This window comes from Hemitrygon akajei, chromosome 3 (genome assembly GCF_048418815.1).
Source record: "Hemitrygon akajei chromosome 3, sHemAka1.3, whole genome shotgun sequence".
Taxonomy (NCBI): domain Eukaryota; kingdom Metazoa; phylum Chordata; class Chondrichthyes; order Myliobatiformes; family Dasyatidae; genus Hemitrygon; species Hemitrygon akajei.
The window spans coordinates 196,121,767-196,146,664 of NC_133126.1; the positions used below are offsets into that span (position 1 = coordinate 196,121,767).

General features: G+C 42.7%; 1 pseudogene; it reads right to left on the minus strand.

Annotated features, from left to right (window-relative positions):
• Positions 1-10,068: 10,068 nt before the first annotated feature.
• Positions 10,069-24,898, minus strand: LOC140724646 (extracellular calcium-sensing receptor-like; annotated as a pseudogene).

Consider the following 24,898-nt stretch of genomic DNA (forward strand, 5'->3'; position numbering starts at 1 on the left):
ATACCAGCGTAGTTTGTATCCGTGTAACATCAGTGTGTGTAGTCCTTATTAAATAAAGTAAGATTTCAACTTTTTGATACCATCGAGGTTCAATTTTGTCGAAAATCAATTCAACATCTTTTGCAATATTTTAGTTCGGATTATTCGCCTGTTTCTGAGCGAATGTGACAAAGAGAAAATGTGATGTCAGATTTACTGTATATGTTGGGTTTTGGGCATTATTAAAATGTGCTGGTTCAGACACATCCTCTGCCAATACTGATCTTTAAAGTATACAAACCCTGTCAATAACTCAGTCTGACGGAACCTTGGAGAATTGTAGAACTGCACTGTTACTTAGTATTATTATTGAATCAATTAACACGGGAGGTTTCATTGCTAGTGGCAAAGGTTGGAACAAAGTCATACGTAGTCAAGTCAAGTCAAGTCACTTTATTTCGACCATAACTGCTGGTACAGTGCATAGTAAAATGAGACAACTTTTTTTTCAGGACCATGGCATTAAATGACACAGTACAAAAAATAGACTGAACTACGCATTATACATCGAATGCTATTAGTAGATAGATTATTAGATTGCAAATTAAACTGATTCGCTGCTTACTGCTGCATTTTCCAGTCCAATTTGGTTTCGACATTTTAGATCATTAGACCATAAAACGTAGGAGCATAATTATGGTTTTAGTGCCATCAAGACTGTTCCGCCGTTTCAACAAAGCTGATCATTTTCCCTGTGCATTCGGAATGCATGTTGATACGAGTTCTTTTCATTTTCCTGTCAGCTTGAACGAGACTGGACATTTTCCTCTGGCGTCACTCATCCAGACGGTGTCTTCACCTACGAAAACGACTCTCACTGGAAATTTTACGCGTTATTCACTAAAAACAGGGAGAAGATAGGGAAACAAATCCATTTAGGTGTAATAATAACAGGGTTGTCGTGGTGGAAGATCGATTGGCATCTCATTAGAGCAAGGGGCTTAGATGGGGTGGAGTTTGTTAGGTGTGTCGAGGAAGGTTTCTTGACACATTATGCATATATGCCTACAAGACTTGAGACTGTACTTTATTTGGTATTGAGAAATAAACCAGATCATGTAATAGATCTCTCAGTGGGAGAGCATTTTGGAGATAGTGATCATAATTCTATCTCATTTACAATAGAATTGGAGAGAGACAGGAACATAAAAGTTAGAAACAGAGTTTAATTGGAGCAGGGCAATTATGAGGCTATCATGGAGGAAATTGGAAGCCAAAATTGGGAACAGTTATTCTTAGAGAAAATTGCGGAAGAAATGTGGCAAATGTTCAGAGGGTGTTTGTGTGGAGTAGTGCATATGTACTTCCCAATGAGACAGGGAAGGTATGGTAGGGTACAGGAACGGTCATATACAAAGGTTGTAATAAAACTAGTCAAAATGAAAAGAAAAGATTAAAAAAAGTTTAGAGAGCTAGTTAATATTAGAGATCTAGAAGATTATAAGGCTAACATGTGTTACGAACCCCGTAACTGGGTCACTTACCAGCAAAGATAGAGAGGTCCGCTGAAGTCTGATGGTACTATTTTATACGTTTTTATTTATAAAGGGGCGCAAAAGTAACGTTAATACAAACATTCAGATAATCTACGTCGTCAATACTCAATCTAAAGCGCGGGTATAGTAATAGTCATCAATAAGAAGTAGCTCTATCGTTTTGTCTAGGGGTTAAAATATTGTCCGATGGAAATATAAAAGTCACGCAAGTTCATGCTGGCTTTAGCCTTTTGGAGACCGCTGGGTTTCACTTTTTGGAGAGAGAGAGAGAGAGAGATTTTTGGTGAGAAAAGAAACTTGCCCAATCTTTAGGACGCAGACATTTGAATCGGGAACGTGGGTTCCCTGTTTTTAGTTCGAAGTCCTTTTCGGTGTTATCAGCCACCCGAACCCCAGGCCAGGGGAAACGGACCACGCGTGGCTTCCGAATAGCTTCCCGTTATTACGGGAGCGATGAGCGATGGTGTCTCCTTCTGGTGCGTTGCTGGGGGACTGCCCCCTGCAGCCCCTCTTTTATCTTGACTTGCAGGGTTGTAGATGTCAATCAGGGTGGGATGATGCAATCCCCAGCCCACATTGCCCGAGGGGGTACACGTAGCCCTGAGAGCTGGCACGTAGTATAGGATCGCAATCCACAAAGGTGTCTCCAAGAAACAATGGCCAAATCCGTTGCTTTGTCCTGCTGAGGATTCTCTCTCATTTCCAGGGTCCAAGACCCGAATTAATAGCGATCTTGCTATTCTCAAGAAGGAGGGGGCTGGGATCATAACACATGAAGGAGCTTAAGAAGGAAATTAGGGGAGCTAAATGGGCCATGAGAAGGCCTTGGCGGACAGTATTAAGGAAAACGCCAAGGCATTCTACAAGTATGTGAAGAGCAAGAGGATAAGACATGAAAGAATAGAACCTATCAAGTATGACAGTGGGAACGTGTGAATGGAACCGGAGAAGATAGCAGAGGTACTTAATGAATTCTTTACTCCAGTAATTATTATGGAAAAGGATCTTGCTGATTATAGTAATAACTTGCAGCGGACTGAAAAAGCTTGAGGATGTATATATTAAGAAAGAGGATGTAATGGAGCTTTTGAAAAGCATGAAGTTGGAAAAGTCGCCGGGACCGGATAAGATGTACCGCAGTCTTATACGGGAGGCAAGACTGGAGGTTGCTGAGCCTCTGGCGATTATCTTTGCATCATTAATGAGGATGGAAGAGGTTCCGCAGGAATGGAGGTTTGTAGATGTTGTTCTTTTATTCATTAATGAGAGTAGAGATAGCCCAGGAAATTATAGACCAGTGAGTTTTACCTCAGTCGTTGGTAAGGAACGGAGAAGATCCTGAGAGACAGGCTTTGTGAACATTTGGAGAGGTATAGTATGAGAAGAAATAGTCAGCATGGCTTTATGAAAAGCAGGACGAGCTTCACGAGCCTGATTGATTTTTTTGAGGATGTGACTAAACATATTGATGAAGGAAGAGCAGTAAATGCAGTGTATATGGATTTCGCTAAGGTGTACCCTATGCAAGGCTTATTAAGAAAGTAAGGAGAATGCGAACCAAGGGGACATTGTTTTGTGGATCCAGAACTGGCTTGCCCACAGAAGGCAAAATTGTTTTAGACAGGTCATATTCTTCATTGAGATCGTTGAGCAATGGTGTGTCTCAGAGATCTATTCTGAGGCCCTTACCCTTCGGGACTTTTAAAAATGACCTGGATGAGGAAGTGAAGGGTTTGGGTTAGTAAGTTTGCGAATGACACAAAGGTTGGAGATGTTTTGGATAGCGTGGAGGGTTGTCAGCAGCTACATCGGGCCATTAATATTATACAAACTAGGCTGAGAAGTGGCAGAGGAGTTCATAACAGATAGATGTGAAGTGGTTCATTTTGGTAGATCAAATATGATGACAGAATATCGTATTAATGGTTAGGCTCTTGGCAGTGTGGAGAATCAGAGGGATTTTGGGGTCCAAGTTCGTAGCGCGCTCAAAGCAAATGCTTTGGTTGACACTGTGGTTAAAACGGCATAGTGTGTACTGGCCGTCATCTATCGTGGAATTGAATTTAGGAGCCAAGAGGTAATGTTGCAGCTATAGAGGTGCCTGGTCAGACAACACTTAGATACTGTGCTCAGTTATAGTCGCCTCACTGCAGGAAGGATGTGTGCAGAGGAGATTTACAAGGATGTTTTCTAGATTGTGGAGCAGGTCTTATGAAGAGGTTGAGTGACTTCTAAGTTAAGGACATGTTCGGCACAACTTTGTGTGCCGAAGGGCCTGTATTGTATTGTAGGTTTTCTGTGTTTCTATATTTCCATATTTCTAAGCTCCTGTGACTGTTGTGTGTGAAAATCGCAGCAGATCATCATTTTCTGAAATACTCAAACCGGATCGGGCTCCAGTAATCATTCACGGTATAAGCCAGTCAGATCACATTCCGTCCCATTATGACATTTGTTGTGATCTGAAAATTAACCGATTAACCAGACACGTTTAAAGCATGTTTCAAATGTCAATAGAAACGGGGATGGTGCCGGAGGATTGGCCTATTGCTCATGTGGTTCCATTGTTTAAAACGGGTTCTAAGAGTAATCCTAGCAATTATAGGGCTATCGGTTTGACGTCAGTGGTGGGTAAATTAATGGAAAGTATTCTTAGAGATGGTATATATAATAATGTGGGCAGACAGGGTCTGATTAGAAATAGTCAGCATAGATTTGTGCGTAGAATGTCATGTTTGACAAATCTTATTGATTTTTTTGATGAGGTTACGAGGAAAGTTGACGAGGGTAAAACAGTGGATGCTGTCTATATGGGCTTCAGTATGGACTTTGACAAGGTTCTGCACAGAATGTTAGATAGGAAGGTTCAATCGTTACGTATTAATTTTGAAGTAGTAAAAAGGATTCTACAGTGGCCATATGGGAGATCCCAGAGAGTAGTGGTGGATAACTGTTTGTCAGGTTGGAGGCCGGTGAATGGTGGTGTGCTTCAGGGATCCGTATTGGGTCCAATGTTGTTTGTCATATACATTAATGATCTGGATGTTTGGGTGGTAAATTGGATTTTTATGTATGCAGATTACTCTAAGGTAGGTGGCGTCGGGGATAATGAAGTAGATTTTCAAAGTTTGCAGAGAGATGTAGGCGAGTTAGAAGAGTGGGCTGAACGATGGCAGATGGAGTGTAATGCTGGTAAATGTGAGGTGCTGCATTTTGGTAGGAATAATCCAAATAGGGCATACGTGGTAAATGGAAAGGCATTGAAGAATGCAGGAGAACAGAGCGCTCTAGCAATAATGGTGCATAGTCCCTGAAGTTGGAAACTTATGTGGATAGTGTGGTGAAGAAAGCTTTTCGTATGCTGGCCTTTATAAATCAGAGCATTGAGTATAGGAGTTGGGATGTAATGTTAAAATTTTACAAGGCATTGGTAAGGCCGAATTTGGAGTATTGTGTACAGTTCTGGTCACCGAATTATAAGAAAGGTATCAACAAAAAAAGAGAGTACAGAGGAGATTTACTAGAATATTACCTGGGTTTCATCACCTAAGTTACAGGGAAAGGATGAACAAGTTACGTATTTATACTTTGGAGCGTAGAAGGTTGAGGTGGGGGGGGACTTTATAGAGGTATTTAAAATAATGAGGGATAGATCGAGTTGACTTGGATAGTCATTTTCCGTTGAGAGTATGGGAGATTCAAACAAGAAGACATGATCTGAGAGTTAGGGGGCAAAAGTTTAAGGGTAACACGAGGGGGCATTTCTTTACTAAGAGAGTGGTAGCTGTGTATAATGAGTTTCCAGTAGAAGAGATAGAGGCAGGTTCGCTATTGCCATTTAAAGTAAAGTTGGATAGGTACATGGGCAGGAAAGGAGTAGACGGTTATGAGATAAGTGTGGGCCAGTGGGACTATGTGTGTGTAAGCGTCGGGACGGACTAGTGTTAAGTACCCGTGACACGTGACAGTGGTACACTTGTCACGTGACTGGGGTTGAAGTTATACTGGACTTGAGGTAATGGTCTTGTGATGGTGGAGTGACGTCATTTTCCCGCCAGTAGAGATCATGTGACAGGTTTTTTTAACAGGGTATAAGAGGAGGACCCCTCCCTGTATGGTGGGGCAGTTCGTGGCTGGATTTGCCATGTTGACTTCATGCCACTGCGTGATTTAATGTTGTGACGCATTTTAGTTGAAAAATGAAGTTTTATCTAATGCCTAAAGTTTAAAAGGTCTTTTCCAGCAGTTTCTTTACAATACTGTTGGTTAAGAATCAGTGGAGAGTGAAGATCGGAGTTCGGGAATTAAAAATCGAGGAGAATCGAATTTCGACGGTGAAACAGGTTCGGACTTATTTGATCCTTATTCGAAAGGAATTCGTTGACTGTTCTGGTGTTAATCTCTGCAGGATAGCAGAAGATTGAGGACAGTATGATAAAGGAGAGGTCAGTGCCTTTAAGCCGTTTTGTTTCATAAAACTCTTCCTGGGAAGAGTTCGACTTTGGAAACTGAAGAAAAACGACGTGGAAGAGAATTTAAATCGCTTTAAAAAGTCTCTCCTTTTTAAATGGACTGTGAGCATTTTGAATTTTGGCAATACTACTTTAAAGAACTGTTTTTGCAACATCGCTTTAAGAACTGTTTGAGCTGCATCGCTTTAAGAACTGTTAAGCTGCCGCACAGCAGCTGATTTCCGGTTAAGTTAGTGTTTGTTTACTTTTGGAGGGTTTGTTTTCAGTATTTAATAAACGTGTTATTTGTTATTAAAACCCTTGCCTAACTCACATATATTTATTGTTGCCTGAATACGTAACACTGGAAGGGCCGAGACGGCCTGTTTCCGTGCTGTAATTGTTATATGGTTATATAACTCACCCGCGTCAGTCCCGAAACAAAGGTCAATGGGCAACCTCGCCCCTCGCTCAAACGTCAGATAATATAGTAAGTACCCAGCAGCTTCATTTCGTGAACAGTTGTAACAGTGAACCAGATGCCCGATATGTTGACTTCACCTGCTCATCTTACTGATCTCCAGAGTCAAGCAAGGTCCGATTGAACCTCTCAATCTGGGAATCACCCTGCGGGTAATATGGTGGTTCTCGAGTCCTCAACTCCCAGCATGCCCAGCAACTCATAGGTGAAGTCAAAGTCCCGTCCCTGATCACTAGGTATCCGCCTGGGAAGGCCATAATGCACGAAATGCTTCAGCCATCACACAGCAGTCGACTTCTGGTCGTTGGTAGAAAAAGCCTGAGCACATCTCGTGTAGTGGCCCGTGATGATTAAGACATTCGCCTCATTGCTTTCATCGGGTTCTATGGACAGAAAATCCATTCACACGAGGTCCAGGGGCCCTGCAGTCTGGAAGTGTGACAATGAAGCTGCCTGCGCAGGCAGTGTCTTCCGGCGTATGCAGCGAATACACGACTTGCTGTATTCATCAACGTCAGACTACATTTGGGGCCAGTAAAACCGGTCTTTGAACAATTCACAGGTTTTGTTTCCACGCCCAAATGTCCAGAACCGTCATGAAGTAACCTCAACGCAATCCTTCGATATTTCTCCGGCGGGGCCAGCTGCAAAGCCAAGGTCGGTCCGGAAATGACGTGACCCAGTATAACATTTGGTTCTTTACTTCAACCGAGCTTATTCTCTAGTAATGGTGACACCGATGCGTGTTTGGACTTTTCCGCCTGCGCCATGTCCCCCCTTTCAACCGCGTACCAAATGGTACTAATACCCGGGTCATTTGTTTGTCATATACATTAATGATCTGGATGATGGGGTGGTAAATTGGACCTTAACAGGAGATCCAACACTGTCCTTTCTCTACTTGGCACCTCTATGTGTTGCTGCAAAAAAACTATCCTGCACACATTTTACAAACTCCAAACCATCCAGCCATTTTAAAGTATGGGCTTCCCAGTCTATGTGTGGAAAATTAAAATCTCCCACATTCACAACCCTGTGCTTACTACAAGTATCTGCTACCTTCTTAAAAATTTGATCCTCCTGTTCTCGCCCCCCATTAGATGGTCTATAATACACCCCTATAAGTGTTACTGCGCCCTTGCCATTCCACAATTCCACCCAAATAGCCTCGCTAGACTATCCCTCTAATCTATCCTACCAGAGCACCGCTGTAAAAAAAAATCTCTGACAAGCAATGCAACACCTCCTCCTATTGCCCGTCCAATTCTATCACACCTGAAACAACGAAATCCAGGAATATTTAGTTGTCAATCACATCCTTCCTGCAACCATGTTTCACTAATAGTACAATATCATATTTCCCGGTATCAATCCATCAATCATCCGAAGTTCATCCATCTCCAGATCCAGTTCCCTAACAAAGTTTTGTCAGGAGCTGTAGCCCGATGCTCCTTTTACAGGTGTAGTCATCGGGGAAAATTGTGCTGGCCCTGACTTCCCACATACTGCAAACGGACCACTCAACTGCCCTTATTGCTGTCTCCAATACCTAATTAAATCAATTGAAGGAACTTCAAACAACAACACACACAAAATGCTGGTAGAACACAGCAGGCTAGGCAGCATCTACAGGGAGAAGCGAAGTCGACGTTTCAGGCCGAGACCCTTCGTCAGGACTAACCGAAAGGAAAGATAGTAAGAGATTTGAAAGTAGAGGGGGCAGGGGGGAATGCGAAATGATAGGAGTAGACCGGAGGGGATGGGATGAAGCTAAGAGCTGGAAAGGTGATTGGCGAACGTGATACAGAGCTGGAGAAGGGAAAGGATCATGGGACGGGAGGCCTCAGGAGAAAGAAAGCGGGGGGGGGGGGGGAGGTAGCACCAGAATGAGATGGAGAACAGGCAAACTTACCCGGCCTTACTTCACTTACCTCACATAAAACCTATAGGCATGTTCAGTCGGTTCGTTTGCTGAGGAAGAATTGTGATCGAGAAACGTTGACTGTGGATGATTGTTCGCGCCACTTCGGGTTTGACTATCTCAGAAACTGCTGATCGACTTAATTTTTACTCACAGTTATGTCAAGGCTTTACAGAGAATGGACTGAAAAATTCCAGTGAACGGCACTTCTGTGGTTGAAAATGCGTTGTTCATGAGAGAGGTCAGAGGAGGGTGTTCAGACTTGTACAAGCTCACAGGAAAACGACATTAACACAAATAACCACGTACTGTGAACACAGTGCAAAATAGGTCAGCTATGAAGAACTAAAGGAGCAGTCTCGATGTGCCGAAAGGCCTAATTATGCTCCTATGATTGATAGCCTGATGGTCTAACATGTCAAAACTAAAGTGGATGGCAGAAAGCATCGGCATACAGATTAACAGTTTATTTCCCAAACTGAAAAATTAGCTACTTATTGCATTTGAGGTATAATATATAGGATTTGTTTTCCAACTTTCAAAACCAGCATTCATTTCTCCCCAGACTAATGTCTCAATTGTTTCAATAATAATACTGAATTAACACAATACAATCTATGTAATTTTCATAGTTTCAATCGGACTGACATATAACCATATAACAATAACAGCACGGAAACAGGCCATCTCAGCCCTTCTAGTCCGTACCGAAAGCTTATTCTCACCTGGTCCCACCTACCTGCAATTATCCCGTAATTCTCTTTTCCTTTCCTGTCCATATACCTATCTTTTTTTTTAAAAACAGACAAAATCGAACCTACCTTTACCACTTCTACTGGACGCTGCTTCCACAGAGCTACCACTCTCTGAGTAAAGAGGTTCCACCTCGTGTTACCCCTAAACTTTTGACCCTTAACTCTCAACTCATGTCCTCTTGTTTGAATCTCCCCTACTCTCAATGGAAAAAGAGCTATCCACGTCAACTCTAACTATCATGCTCATAATTTTAAATACCTCTATCCAGTCCCCCCTCAACCTTCTACGCTCCAAACAATAAACACTTAACTTGTTCAACCTTTCTCTGCAGATTAGGTGCTGCAAACCAGGTAACATTCTTGTAAGTCTTCTCTGTACTGTCTCTATTTTGTTGACATCTTTCCTGTAATTCGGTGACCAGAACTGTACACAATACTTCAACTGTATTGTACTTCAACTGTACACAATTGGCTTCACCAATGACTTGTACAATTTTAACATTACTTCCCAACTCCTATACTCAATGCTCTGATTTATAAAGGCCAGCATAACAAAAGTTTTCTTCATCACCCTATCTACATGATATTCCATTATTAGAAATATTAGAAACGTTTTGTAAAAATATAAGATCAGTATTGGCAGAGGAAGAATTTCGACGTGCAGGGTTTAATAATGTCGTAACCTGTAATATGTATGAAAACGGACATCACATTTCCTCTTTCCATTTCTCTCTTTACCGGCCGAACAGTTCAAAAATAAAATATTACAACAGATTTGAAATCGAATCGAAACACTTGATATAAATTCACATGAAATTGATTTTGGATAAAATTGAACTTCCATTTCAACAAAATATTGAAAAACTTATTATAATGATGAGGACTACACACACGGATGTGACAATGGTACAACAGAAGCTGGCATTTACAATAAAGTCCCTTTATCCATCATATTTTTCTTTGTATTAATCTCCGGTTTCAGTAATATAATGCAGTATTTCGGTGCAAAAATGCACAGGAGCAGACCGAAGCTCGATGCCCAGATAGCGAACACTTCTATAACCGCGGTGTATTTTCCTGGAGAGCTCACGTAAACTGGAATAAATGTTATCCAAACAGCACAGAAGATCAGCGTGGTGAAGTTGATTTACTTGGCGTCGTTAAAATTGTCCGGGAGATTCCGGGCAAGGAATGCAAGCACTAAACACACAATGGAAAACAGAGCAACATAGGCCGACACTAAGTAAAAGGCGGTCAATGTGCCCATGTTACATTCCAGAATAATGACGTCTCTGTAATGACTCATGTTTTTCAGTGGGTAGGGCGGTGACAAACACACAGCCAGGCAACGCACACTAAACCTTGCGCAAAAGTAAGACTGAAGACACCCAAACGTTGCTGCACCGGTCCGAACCACTTCATCGTACTGCTATTTGGAAGAGTTGATTTAAAGGCAACTACGACAAGTATGGTTTTGCTCAAAATGCAGGAAATGCAAAGAACGAACACAACACCGAAAGATGTGCGGCCCAGCATGCATGACCTGTCGGACGGTTCTCCAATGAAGACAAGTGACAAAATAAAGCAAAGCAGGAGAGCAAAGAGGAGCAGGAAACTGAGTTCGGAATTGTTCCCTTTGACCATTGGAGTTTCCCGATACCGGTAGAAAATCATAGTGATGGCCATTGTAAAACTCATACCCATCAGAGAAAGCATGACTAATACAAAACCCAAAACTTCTCGAAATGAAAGAAACTCAACTTTCTTGAGAACACATTGTGTTTTTGCCGGATTGGACCAGTAGTCCGAGGAACACTTGATGCAGTCCGTCGAATCTGGAAAAATAAGCATTTGATATCAAAACTTGTGTAAACGTAGAACTGGCGAAATGAGAGACATAGCTGTTCATCTCTTCACTTACCAGTGGCGTTGCTGAACTCACCATCAGCGCACTCTGCACAGTCAAAACATCATAGCGGCTGCCCTTTCCGACTGACCTTTCTTGTTCCTGGAAGACAGGGCTCTGAACAAATTGCTTTTGGGATCTGAAGCAACAAAAAGCGTCCTGTTCGTATCCATTTGAAGTGTAAATGCACTCATTTAGCATGTGGAGCAGCGAACAAAACTCTCAGTTTCAAAAGCAAACGAAAAACATTCGTCCAGTGAACGTTAAACTGAGCTAAACCTGGGCAATAACATATGAGTTGGATGTGAAGCCACACACAAAGGTTGCTCAAATAGCTGACTGGGAGAACTGGAGAAACCGGACTTTTCTGTCAAAGGATAAGAGATGAATTTCCGAATCAATCCAACATCAGGAATTCTTCGTCGGAAGTGAAAAAGGAGATATGAATTATCGGAGCACAAATACCTCCCATGAAACTGCGAACATAGTTGCAATAGCGAACACAAACTACTTTCTAATACCATGCAGCTGTTTATACCTGAACTCCACACATCAATCGGGATACAGATGTGTAGATCGGCAGGTTACATGGGGAGGTAGTTGTACCCAATATTCGTGATCCAGCTAAGTGGATAACTAACTGGACTGAGAAATGGGACAGCCAGCCTTTATATCAGGCTGTTTTTCCTCGGCAGGGAAGGCGGTGGGAGATGGTAGAAGAGGCGTGCTGTTGTCACAATGCAACCACTGGTATGGATAAGAGACAGGACGTTCTGTGGTCGAGTGCGAGATTTCCGGTTAGTTTTATTCCTTCCATGTGCCAGGGTCAAGTGCATCTCGAACCGCCTCCTCAGCATTCTTAACGAGGGTTATGAAAAGCCAGGAGTCGTGACCCAGGTCCAAACCCCGGATTTGGATGGTAAAGTTGACATTTGCAGCAAAGTAATTTTAGGGAATTAGGTGCTAGGTTAAACGACAAGACCTCCAGGGCGTGACTGGAACTAGCGAACATATTAATAATATTCAGGTGAGTAAACGTAGGGCGGAGAAAAGGAGGAACCTCATCTCCCCACGGTTGGTGAATCAGTAAAATTTTCTGTCCAATAAAGCAGTGGAGACCACCTCTGTAAATATATTTAGTTAAGGGTGGGTAGACTTTTGCATAGTAGTGGGATTAAGGTTTGTTTAAATGCAGGTGTTGAGTCCATAGTTAGATAAACCATGTTCTTTTTGCCAGATGGCCTACTCATTCTATTATGTCTTAGGCTCATGTCCATAGATCTTAAGTTCACTGCATTTGCAACGTACCAGTGAATTCTGACATAAGAAGTTTGACGCGTGGCTAAAGGCAGGCTGCAGGGGTTGCGGGGGTGATGTTCAGATGCTTGACCTTTCCAGAGGGATTACACCTTCCTCTTGAAAATCCCTACCACCCTATTAGCCTCCGCGTTTATCAAATAAATCTCCATAAATTCTGCATTCTCCAGCGAGATCCAAACAACAAGCACATCTTACCCTCCGCACAGATCCCCCGCCCCCGACCCCTCTCTACCCCTTTCAACAGTGATCACTTTCTACGCATCTCCTATGTCGACTTATCCCTTATAACTGATCGTCCTCATGGTACTTATCCTTCCAAGAGACCAACTACCACGCCAGTCCCTGCACCAACTCACTCACTGCTATTCAGGGCCCAAACAGTCCTTCCAGTTGGAGCCGCACCTACGAGTCTATTGGGATTTTCTTCTGTATCTGGTGCATCCGGTATAGTCGGCTGCATATCCCTAAGACCGCTTCGAAGAGCACCTACACACCGTCTCCCAGACAAAAAAAAACGCAGGTTCGCACGGTAGGCTCTTATTTGAATTCTATTTCCCATTACCATTTCCACGTGACAGTCTATGGCCAAATCTACTACTGCAATAAGGTTCATCTGGTTTGGAAGTAAAACAACTTTTATTCCGCCAGGAGAGCCTCCAACATGATGTTATTAACAATTATTTTTCGATCTTTCGGTAATTAGCTCCCCCCTTCTGCTTCAGATAGACAGGCAGATAGACAGACATACTTTATTGATCCCGAGGGAAATTGGGTTTCGTTACAGTCGCACCAACCAAGAATAGAATAGCAAAATAAAACTAAAATAATTAAATTATAATAAGTAAATTATGCCAAGTGGAAATAAGTCCAAGACAAGCCTATTGGCTCAGAGTGTCAGACACTCCGAGGGGGGAGTTGCAAATTTTGATGGCCAAAGGCAGGAATTTTTTCCTATGACGTTCAGTGTTGCATCGCGGTGGAATGAGACACTGGCTGAATGTACTCCTGTGCCTAACCAGTACATTACTGAGTGGATGGAAGACATTGTCCAAGATGGCATGCAACTTGGACAGCATCCTCTTTTCAGACACCTTCATGATCCCTCATTGATAATTTCCTCTCTCAAGTTATCTCCTTACCTACCCATCATCTCCCCTTGGTGCTTGTCCTCCATCCCTTTCTTCCATGGTCTTATAACCTCTCCTATCAGTTTCCCCCTTCTACGGCACTTTATCTTTCACCATCTCACAGTCTCATTCGTCGCGTTCTACTTGTATTTCTCCCTCCTTTCCCCTACCTTCTAACTCTAACTTCTCCTCCTATCTTGTAGTCCTGCTGAAGGGCTTCTGCCCAGAATAGAGACAGTTTATTCTTTTTCATAGAAGCTGCTCAGCCTGCTGAGTTCCCCTAATATCTTTGCGTGTTGCCATGGAGGAAGTGCGAAAGTTGTAGGGAAAATTCTTGTTAAGCCTGCATGGAAAGTATGTAATCAAAAGCTGAGCATCGTGGCCTGATGTCTGAGTTGGGTAGGTTTCAATTCTCAGCATATTGTAGGAAAACCTGGTGAGCGTAGGTCATGGCTAATCAAGAACCGGATAAGAAAATAAACGAAGTACCTAGAAAGTTTATATTTGGAAAGAACAAACAAGAGGGCCCGTGTAAAATAAGAAATGCAATAGAACATTTTAAATTCTCCATGCGTAAAAGGAAGACATGTAGCTGCTCAGGCAAACAACATGAAGGAAAATACAAGAAGGTTTCTATAGGTATATTTAAAAGAATAGGATAGAAAGGCGTGAAGTTCGTCCTCCAAAAGATGAGGATGATAAACTATGGGTGGAGGCTAAAGACACGGAGGACATTGTAACTGAATTTCATCCATCTTCCATCTTTATTCACTCGGGAGACTGATATATACTCTTTTGAAGTCAGGTAAGTAGAAGAGTCATAGCCTACTGCGATGGAGCTGCAGCGGTTCCATTACTTTCCATACACTTACTATCCATGTAACTGTCCAATTTTCTCTTAAGCACCACTTGTGCTAGCTGCGCGTTGCAAACTTTGACGACCCTCTAAGTAAAGACGCGTCGCCTCATGTTGCCCGTGAACCTCTCAACATTCACCGTAAACATAGGATCTCTAGTTGCAGTCCCATCCAATCTCAGCGAAAAAAGCGTACCCTCAAATACCGTATCAAAACCCCTCGTAATTTTGTATCCCTTCATCAAATCCCTTTTCGATCTTTATTGTTTCCTTGAATAATGACATAAACCATTCAATATTTCCTACGTAATCAAGTCCTCGTAACTTGGCAACATCCTTGGTACCTTTTCAAACTTGCTAACATCTTCCCTGTAGATAGGTAACCCAAACTGCATACATTTCTCCAAATTACAAATATATCATGCAAATTCCACAGGACATCTCATCTCCTGTATTCAGTAATTTGAATTATTAAGGCCAATGTGCCAACAAATTTGTGATAAGCAGACAGGACGCTGGACCCAAGTGCAGGGCGCAGGCACTTAAGTATTATGGGCAGGACCGGAACAACTAAACGAGAGACAAGACGTGGAGATCGTGGTGTGCGTGAGGGAGGTGACGTTCAAGGTAATGCTGGGGTTCCGAGAGAGTCTTATAGTTCAAGCAGAAAGGAGGATCCCAGAGTTCTGGCAAGGCAGGGACATTGGGCCCGGACCTCCCAAGCAGGAACACGGGGGCCTGAGCAGTTCACGGGGCACCTGGGTAGGTTGCAGGACACAACCCGTAGGCAGCGATGGAAGGAAAGGGACAGAGACTTCGCTGGGCAACAGCAGTCCGGCCAGGCTTGCCCGGCATGGGCTAGGGATACGAAGGGAACTAGATCCAGGGTGACTGCCAGACTTACTCGGAGAACTCGACTTTTACGAGGTGAACTCCAAGCCAGGGCAACCGGAGGAACAGGGTAAGCAGGACGACCAGAATTGGCAGGACTGACAAGACAGCCCCCTCAACTCTACACATTCCCACAACCCCCTTTATACAGCGCCAGCCGATGGGCATCAGGTGCGCCTCCTTGAGTCCAAACAAGCCACGATGATCCACAGGTGTGACTACTTGGCTCAAGGCTGAAAGGAGGGACGGCTACAAGACCCGGGGTCCGGAGTACACGGACCGGATCAAGAACTGGCATGCGGGCACAGGACTGGACCATAAGCACCCAGCCCCCTCAAAGGGAGCCTCCAGGCGACCGAGGAGGGTCTCTAGGCCCAGAGAAGAGACGGGGGGAAGAAGTGTTCAGACAAGAGGGGACTCCAGGGTGACGGGAATCGACTACAGTGCCTGCGTAGCTGGGTCCATGCTGGCGGGGTCGTTCTATCATAAGGGGACAGGAGGCTGGAGCCAAGTGCAGAACGCTGGTACTGAAGTACTAGGGGCAGTACAGGAACAACTAAACGAGAGACAAGACATGGAGACCGTGGTGTGCGTGAAGGACGTGACGTTAAAGGTGATGCTGGGTTTCCCAGAGAATCTTAGAGTTCAGGCAAGGCAGGAGGATCCCAGAGTTCAGGCAAGGCAGGAAGATCCCAGAGTTCAGGCAAGGCAGGAAGATGCCAGAGTTCAGGCAGGGTCTAGGAGTTCACTGGGTGGGCCACATAACTCCTGGGCAGGACCCGGACATCCTAGGCAGGAACACGGCGGCATGGGATGGTTACGGGAAACCTGGATAGGTAGCGGGGCACAACCTGTCGACAACGAGAGATAGGTAGGGGCAGAGACCTTTGGGCGGGACGCATAACTCCTAGGCAGGTCCCGGACCTCCCAGGCAGGAACACCGGGGACTGAGCAGGTCGCTGGGTACCTGGGTAGTTTGCGGGGCACAACCCGTCCTCAGCGAGGGATGTAAAGGGGCAGAGTCCCCCGCCGGGCAACTGCAGTCCGAACAGGCTTGCCCAACAGAGGCAAGGGATAGGAAGGGAGCTAGTTCGAGGGTGACTTCCAGACTTACACGAAGAACTTTTCTTTAACAAGGGGAACTCCAAGACAAGGCAACCGGTGGAACAGGGTAAGCAGGACAACCCCCCAACTCCACTCAGTCCTGAAGACCCCTATATACAGCGCTAGCCGATGGGCATGAGGTGCGCCTCCTTGAGTCCAAACAAGCCACGATGATCCAGAGGTGTGACTACTTGGCTCAAGGGTGAAATGAGGAACGACTACAAGATCCAGAGTCCGAAGTCCATGGACCGGATCAAGAACCGGAATGCTAGCTCCGGACCGGACCATAACATTTTCTGTACGATTCAATCAAACTATGATACCACTTTCAATGAATTATGGACCTGTAATTCCCAATGTCATTGTTCTACCGGTCACTGTGTAAGAGTTTTCCTGTTTGGTCCTATCGAAGTGTAATACCTCGCACCTATCTGTATTAAATTCTACCGCCATTCTCAGCCCGTTTTCCATTTCGTCCAGATCCCACTGCAAGCCATTGTAGTATTCCTTGCAGTCCACGACACCTCCAATCTGGATGCCATCGGCTCTAGTGCTGAACCAGAGAAAGATGTAAACATTAAGATTGTTGATACGGGTGACAAATAACGACGGACCCAACAGCACTTTCTGTGGCTTTCCAGTAGACACATCCCCCAAAGTTAGAGTGGCAACCGTCTATTGACCCTCTCTGGCCTCCCTCTCAAAGTGAATTTCTAATCCAAATTACTCCCTCAGCTTGACTGATTCTTCTTGTCCAACCTCCCGTGCGAGTCTATATTAAATGTCTTGCCAAATCAATGTAGTCAACATCCACTCAATTGCTTTCATTAAACTTCCTGGTAAGCTCTTCGAAGAACTCTTTGAGATTGGGTAGGCATGACCTATCACGCAGGAAGCCATTCCTGACTATCCTTCGTGAGTCCATGTCTATCCGAATACTCCTATATCATATCAGTGTAAATGCATTCTAAAAATGCTCCACAACTGATGTCTGGCTAACTAGCCTATAATCTCTTTCATTCCTTATGGACCATAGTTTAAGCACTGGAACAACACTGTATATTCTTCAATCTTATGGTACCTCCCCTGCAGCTAAAGGTGATATAAATATCTATCCCAGGGCCCCTGCAATTGTCGCATTTGCCTCCGTTTAGCCCAAGAAAACACTTTCTCAAACCATGCGGACATATTGACACTAATTTGTACTAAGAGAGAAAATTACTTCTCCGCAGTAACCTGTACAGGGTTGATGAAGCTGATGCTACTTTGTCTCAATTCTAAAGACTGCTTCCGTCTCCTGTGTAAATACAGAGTCAAAAAAAGCATATAATATCTGAAGTTATTAGAAAATTCACCACTCTATGGAGACAGCTCTTTAAATTGCAAGAAAATATAAATGTAATATTAGCCATATCCAGTGCGTGGAACTGTTTTCCATTTTTCCAAATTAAATGTATCGTTAAAAAAATGCATACCTTATTTCCGGTCGTACTCCACATGATATCTCTGAAATTCATCTTTACTTCGCGTCCTGGGGTTGCCGAGCCGTCGTTGTATCCGACGTTTACAATGTCAACTGCCCCTTTGAAATTCTTTTGCAAGTTCACAAATTCATATCTTGGAACAGGGACTCCGTTTTCATCAAAATATATGGTGTCTCCCGTCTTTGCTGTGAAATTCACGGTGCGGAGGTACTGCATCAACTGGTGGGGGGGGGGGGGTGAAGGAAGCAATGGATGTTATTCTTCAACCAAGACGTAGATATGGAACACACAAATACAGACATTCAAATTTGTGTTTAACGAAAATGATTGAGATTGGCTGCATGATAAGTACGATATAAACCAGTGGTGTAATTAGAAATTGGAAAGACTTGGATCCAGAATATAAAATCTGATATGAAAGCAACTATTGCTCATGGACTGCAATAGACCAGGCTTCATTTGTGCTGGGGTTGGAACGACTGTCCATTTAAACGACCTGGTGATTTCCTGCAACAATTTGTTTTCTGCTTTGACATTGGACGCGGTTCAGAAACATGACGAATAAATTTCTGGGGTTTGTGTATTGTGTGTAAATAATAATATAATTGCAATTTATCCGCAGATATAACCAATGACGAAGACACTGTGCTTTGTAGACCTAAGGTAGAGACACATACTCCTGTAGGCTTACGAGGCGGACAGAGTAGCAAATCTGTTGGCGTACTTCCATGTTCGTTATTTTGCATGTTAGATATGCAGCCTCAACATTGTTACCTATTCAGGTAACAATAAAAATATGTGAGTTAGGCAAGGGTTTTTATAACAAATAACACGTTTATTAAACACTGAAAAGAAACCCCCCCAAAAGTAAACAAACACTAATGTAACCGGAAATCAGCTGCTGTGCGGCAGCTTAACAGTTCTTTTAGCGATGCAGCTCAAACAGTTCTTAAAACGATGTTGCAAAAACAGTTCTTTAAAGTTGTATTGCCAAAAGTTCAAAATGCTCACGTTCCATTTAAAAGGAGAGACTTTTTAAGGCGATTTAAATTCTCTTCCAAGTCGTTTTTCTTCAGTATCCAAAGTCGAACCCTTCCCACGAAGAATTTTATGAAACAAAACGGCTTAAAGGCACTGACCTTCTCTTCCACACTATTCTCAATATTTTCTGGTATTTCCCAGAGATTAACACAAGAATAGTCAACGAAATCCTTTCGAATGAGGATCACAGAAGGTCGAACCTGTTTCACCGTCGAAATTCGATTCTCCTCGATCTTTAACTCCCGAACTCCGATCTTTACTCTCCACCGATTCTTAACCAACAGTATTGTAAAGAAACTGCTGGCAATGAACCTTTTAAACTTTAGGCATTAGATAAAACTTCATTTTTCAACTAAACTGCGTCATAATATTAAATCAAGCAGTGGCATGAAGTCAACATGGCAAATCCAGCCACGAACTGCTCCACCTCACGGGGAGGGGTCCTCCTCTTATACCCTGTAAAAAAAACCTGTCACATGATCTCTACTGGCTGGAAAATGACGTCACTCCACCAACACAAGACCATTACCTCTCGTCCAGTATAGCTTCAACCCCAGTCACGTGACAAGGGTACCACTGACACGTGTCACGGGTACGTAACAACATCATCTAACAAAGTGTAATATAATCCACTGGGGTCTGCTACACAGTAAGCAAGATATTTCGCCAGTTTTCTTGCCAACATTCGCACTTCAACCAAAGTCCTCTACAAAGGATCCAAGCGTAAATAACAATGCTGCTGTCGAGTTTGCATCTCGGTACATGAGCTTATCTAGACCAATCTCATCAACAGACTGATTTCCAAAATATTGTGAAATATCTTTTGAGAATAAAAGTCTGACTACCACAAACAAAATTCATGCTAAAATATAGTAGTTAGTGGTTGCATATCAGCAAATGAAAATGGAACACAAAATACGTTCAAAATATACTACTATGTAATTGCTTTCTTAATGGCACTATTGCTCTAGCAAAGGAATTTCATGCCTACCTGCCATCACTCGAAATTTGCAATATGTGCGAATGTATTATTCATAAAGGGTCCGTCGCCTTCTGCACAGGTTAGCAGATTGTGGAGTGCGTGAGCGATGGAGTAGACCGCTGCATACACGTGGAATGGACTTCCGTCCATTATTGCCGGAAGGTAGTCATTTTCTATCCCTGCCATCTGCTCCTTCCCGGAGCATTGATGAACTTGAGATGGAGAGATGATCGTGTTTGTCACGTTGTCTGTGGTAAAAGAGCAGGTGAATAAATTTTCCCAAAACGCCGTCACCAAAATATTACCAGGAAAGTTGGAGGGATGTACATTATGAAGATAATCTCTGAGATCATCTATCTCCATCCTTCGGGTGGCTGGACCAATTGTCCCAGTGAGATAAATTCCTCTTTGTTCAGGCGGCAGAAATGTCTTTGTTACCCAGGACTCACTTCCGATCCATTGTTTACCAGTTACATTTTGTCGCCAAATCTCATTCAATAAAATTTGCATATCGCAACCATCAACAAAGGCCACCACCACTTTAGTAGACGCCTCTTTAATCACCTGGACAACGTTATTGATTTTCTGTGCCGGATCGGTCCTGTTAAATTACTCCGAATAGGCAATAGAGATCCCGAACTTTTCCACATGTTCCATAAATCCTTGCATTCCAAAATTACCCTAATCGGTGTTACTTCTAATAGTTCCAATCCAAGTCCAGCCAAAGGTTTTCACCAGCTCAGCGAGAATTTTGGACTGGTACTGATCACTGGGAATAGTTCTAAAAAACGTTGGGTATTCTTTCTTATCACTGAGACAGGAGCAGGTGGAATAGTAACTAACCTGCAGAGAAGGAGGTAAGTTAATGAATAACTGTTTCCGGCTTTTATAAGAGATTGATATGCAGCTAACTTTTCTTTGTGGAGCTTCTAATGAGTCTACATAGCTAATATAAAATATGCAACATGAAAAATAAACAAAACTTTTCAGGCATAATTTATAACGCTCTGTAAACAACTTATTTATTACTCTTGTAATAATGCATCTGTTAGCGACATTAGGATCTGCTTTTGCTTCAGATCTCTTAATTAGAGGAACGATGTGGAACTTTGTTATGGATTTCTGCGAGCTTTACCGGAATGCTGCATGGATTGGAAGTCATAAGCTATAAGAATAATTTGAACACTCTTATGTTTTTTTAGTTCCTCTGAGCGACGGAGGATGACGGGTGACTGGAAAAAAGTTCAACATTGACTGTCCCTGTTTATTCTTTTTCACTCTCTCTAATTCCTTAAATGTGCCATATCGTAGTGCAAAAATTTAAGGTGATGGATGAGAAATTTCGTACGGTACCTGGAATATGTTGACCGGGTCGATGAAGGGGAATGAGTACGATAGAAACTATCAAAGGTCTCGTAGATGGGTGCATGAATGTGCAGTGATAGGGGTGACAGGGCATTTTGCAGTTCAAAGTGACTGATTTGTTTCTCACTGAACTAATTGTTTAATCAAATCGGTACAGCTGAAGGGAATGTTCCTATGCGTTACCTTTCTATGCTCTTTGTTCTATCTTCTATTATAATGCAATTTAACAGGCAATAAGTTAAAATTTCAGTGAATTGTGCATAACGACTTTCTGGCAAATTTCATATGACTGTAAAATCACCAAACATATAATATTTTTATTGTGCTAGTTAGGACATGTACCGCCGTAGTTGCAATGCAGTCAAATCTATGACACGTTACCAGCGGGATTCCGAAGGATCCAATTGCTATTGCAGTTACGATGGAATTTGTAGATGGACCGCAGCCAACAATTGCAGCGACGTTGAAAGAACCGATACATTCAGGATATTCAATTAATTCTTCTTTTCCATTGATCAAATCGAGTGCTGCTTTTGAGGCGATCGTGGAGGACGCACAGTCATCGTGGATCTGATACCCCAGTGTGATACCGGGGAGGAGATTCTCATTCTGGTTTATTTCATCAATGGGAAAAATCATCGTCTGCGCCAGTCGGAAGCTGTTAAACCTAAAGCTATGGTATAAACATGAGTTAAGTTTATAAAGTCTACAGATGCTAAATTCGATCAGGAAATGACAGTACACATTTCTGAATTTTGAAATATTTAATATGGAACATTTTCCTGTACTCGATCCAAGAGGTTCACAGCACAGATCTTGGCTCCGGACGCATAGTGATTTTCGGTAGCTTCACCAGCTCAACTTAGAAAAAATGGTTCAATTTCATAATAAACAGGATTGAATGGACACTATCCAAGAGGGCTCAAAGGCAACACTCGCGAAATGCTGGAGTAACACAGTATGTCATGTTGTATCAACGGAAGGAAGCACTTCACATTTTGGACCGAGACCGCTCATCTGGACTGGAACAGAACTGCACAGAGCCGGTGAGTAGCTGCCTCTCCAGTTCTGATATAGTTCCGACCCGAAACATCTATGTTCTTTATCCACCATGGATACCCTCTCAGCTGCTGAGTTCCTGCAGTACCGTGTGTACATTGTTCAGTATTTCCAACACATTCGGACTTCTTCTTGTTCTTGTAATGAGGATGGAGTGCGCTCAGGTTCTGTGGTCGCAATGTCAGTGTCCGTTAATTGCCAGACAGTGATCAGAGTTTTTCGTGAACCGTTTGAAATACCATTAACGGTAACGAGACAGCTTATCGACATAAAATATTGTAATTTGACGTACTGGTGCGTAGGCACCAATAAATATTCATAGAAGCACTGAAATTTTTACAATCCAGGAAATCCTGAGGAACAAACAAGAAATGCTGGAGGAATCACAAGGTTAGACAGCATCTATGGAAAGGTAAAATATCGACGTTGCAGTCTGAGACCTTTCATTTAAACTCACCATAAGTTAATGTACGGTATCTTCCATTAATTGACGTCATTATACTGTATCTGAAATGAATTTAAACTGCTGTAAGATATCAATTTAATTTAAGTACACAGGGAACGTAGAACACTTCAGCGCCATAGATTTAATAATAATAATGACAGGGCAGCTGTGCTAAACTGCTGGTCAGATATCTAACTAAATTTATCCTCCCTGCAAAAAAACGTGGCTCTATCGCTCCACACTCTACGCATTCATGTATGTATCTAAGGGCTCTTAAGTGTCTATATAATTTCTGCCTCCACCACAACCCCGACAGTGAAAACTACGTACACAGCACGCACTGCTTAAAATTGACGGATTCCTTTATAGTAATATAAATGTATGCCAAGCAGTCTTAAACATTTCTATACTGAAGGAATTAAACCATGTGTTTCCTTGTTATATAAAGAGAAAGGTGAAAATGAAGTTGCATCCCGTTGAGAAATTGGCACCGCCTGGCAAGCCCTTTTTGACACTCGGCAACTTTAGTAATCCATCATAAAAATAATCCTATTGAGGCACAACATGGTTTGGTTTAACACTGCTCTAACTGAGTTCCCAAAAGCTGCATCAAGTTGTGGACAAATCTCAGCGCACCATCTAATCAGCCTTCCCCGCTATGGGTACATTTCTCACTGCCCGATAAAGCATCCAACATTACAAATGAGTTCTCCCAACTTGGGCATTTTCCCCAAGTTCTTACCTGATCACTTCTCCCCACACCCCCTTCGTTTCCCCCCTCCCCCGGAACTTACTTATCACCTGTCTGCTTCTATTCCGTCTATCCCCACTCGCCCTCATAACCGGTTTAGTATTCTGGCTCTACTCGGTCCTGTTTAGTCTCGCATACGCGTCGAGGCCCGAAAATAAACTCTCTATTCCCCAGCACAGATGCTGCTTGACATGCTAAATACCAAACACAGGCCACACCGAAGACTATTAAATAACACTTTCATATATAATGATAACTTACATAGTTATTATTTAAACATGAATTCCAGCTGCTCATAATAATGACTCATTTAGGATGTGAACACAATTAAGCGTTCCGCGTCGAAACGTCGACAGTTCATTTTTTTTCAATAGATTCTGCCTGACCCATCGAGATCGTAAAGCAGTTCTTATTTTTAATCACTGAAACACCATATTCTATCAACTGTCGTATTTTGCATTTCCGTATATTATATCTCACTAGAAATATACATGTCGCTGCTGAAAAAAATAATAACACAGTATGTATTATACAAGAGGACAACTATTCAGTGATGTGGACGCAAAATATTCTAATTCGAAGTGTTACTTGGTGGGCAACAATATAACTTTATTTGGCCCATGATAAATATCTTCAATTGGTCCCTTTTAATTTGAGTACATTGTTCCCATTACGACGCTGGGTAACTAATTCACCACGATACCCAGCGAAAGTTTAGCTCCTGACGAAAAGAAAAAAAGCTGGTTTTCCCCTCAAAAAATCTCTGAAATAGAGAAAAATAATATGACTTCTACTCCGTTAGGCGCATATTTTTAGTGCCACACACAAAATGCTTGAGGCACTCAGCAGGTCAGAAAAAAGTAGTTGTAGAAATGAGTACAATCGCAGATACAGGGCAGGTCCTGCTGAAGGGTCTCGGTCCGAAGTGGCCGACTGCACTCTTTTCCATCGATGCTGCATGGCCCGATGAGTTCTTCCAGCGATATTTGCATGTTACTTGCATTTCCACCAATTGCAGGTTTTTCATGTTTGTTTTTCTCGTGCCGAAATGTGTTTAAATCACAGAGAGGCAAATAAAGATTTGAAAAATAATCAAATACGCTTATGAGGACAGAAGAGACTTTTTTGAACGACCATTCAACTATTTCACTTTCAAACACAAATTAAAACTTACTATCCTACCATGCTACATCCACAGGACTTAAAGCGAATGATACCAATATCTGTTTTTTTTTAACTGATAATTAGACCTCGAATTGAATGATCAAATGAATGACTAAGAGCGATTTCTACCATAAATTACCAAACCAGGCAGGGTGATGAGGAATTGACAGTCTGCAAGAGGGGTGAACTTACCTTTTGCACATAGTGCTTTTCGGGGAAAAGTTAAATGAATTGAAGTGATGCGTTAGATCCAAATGCAT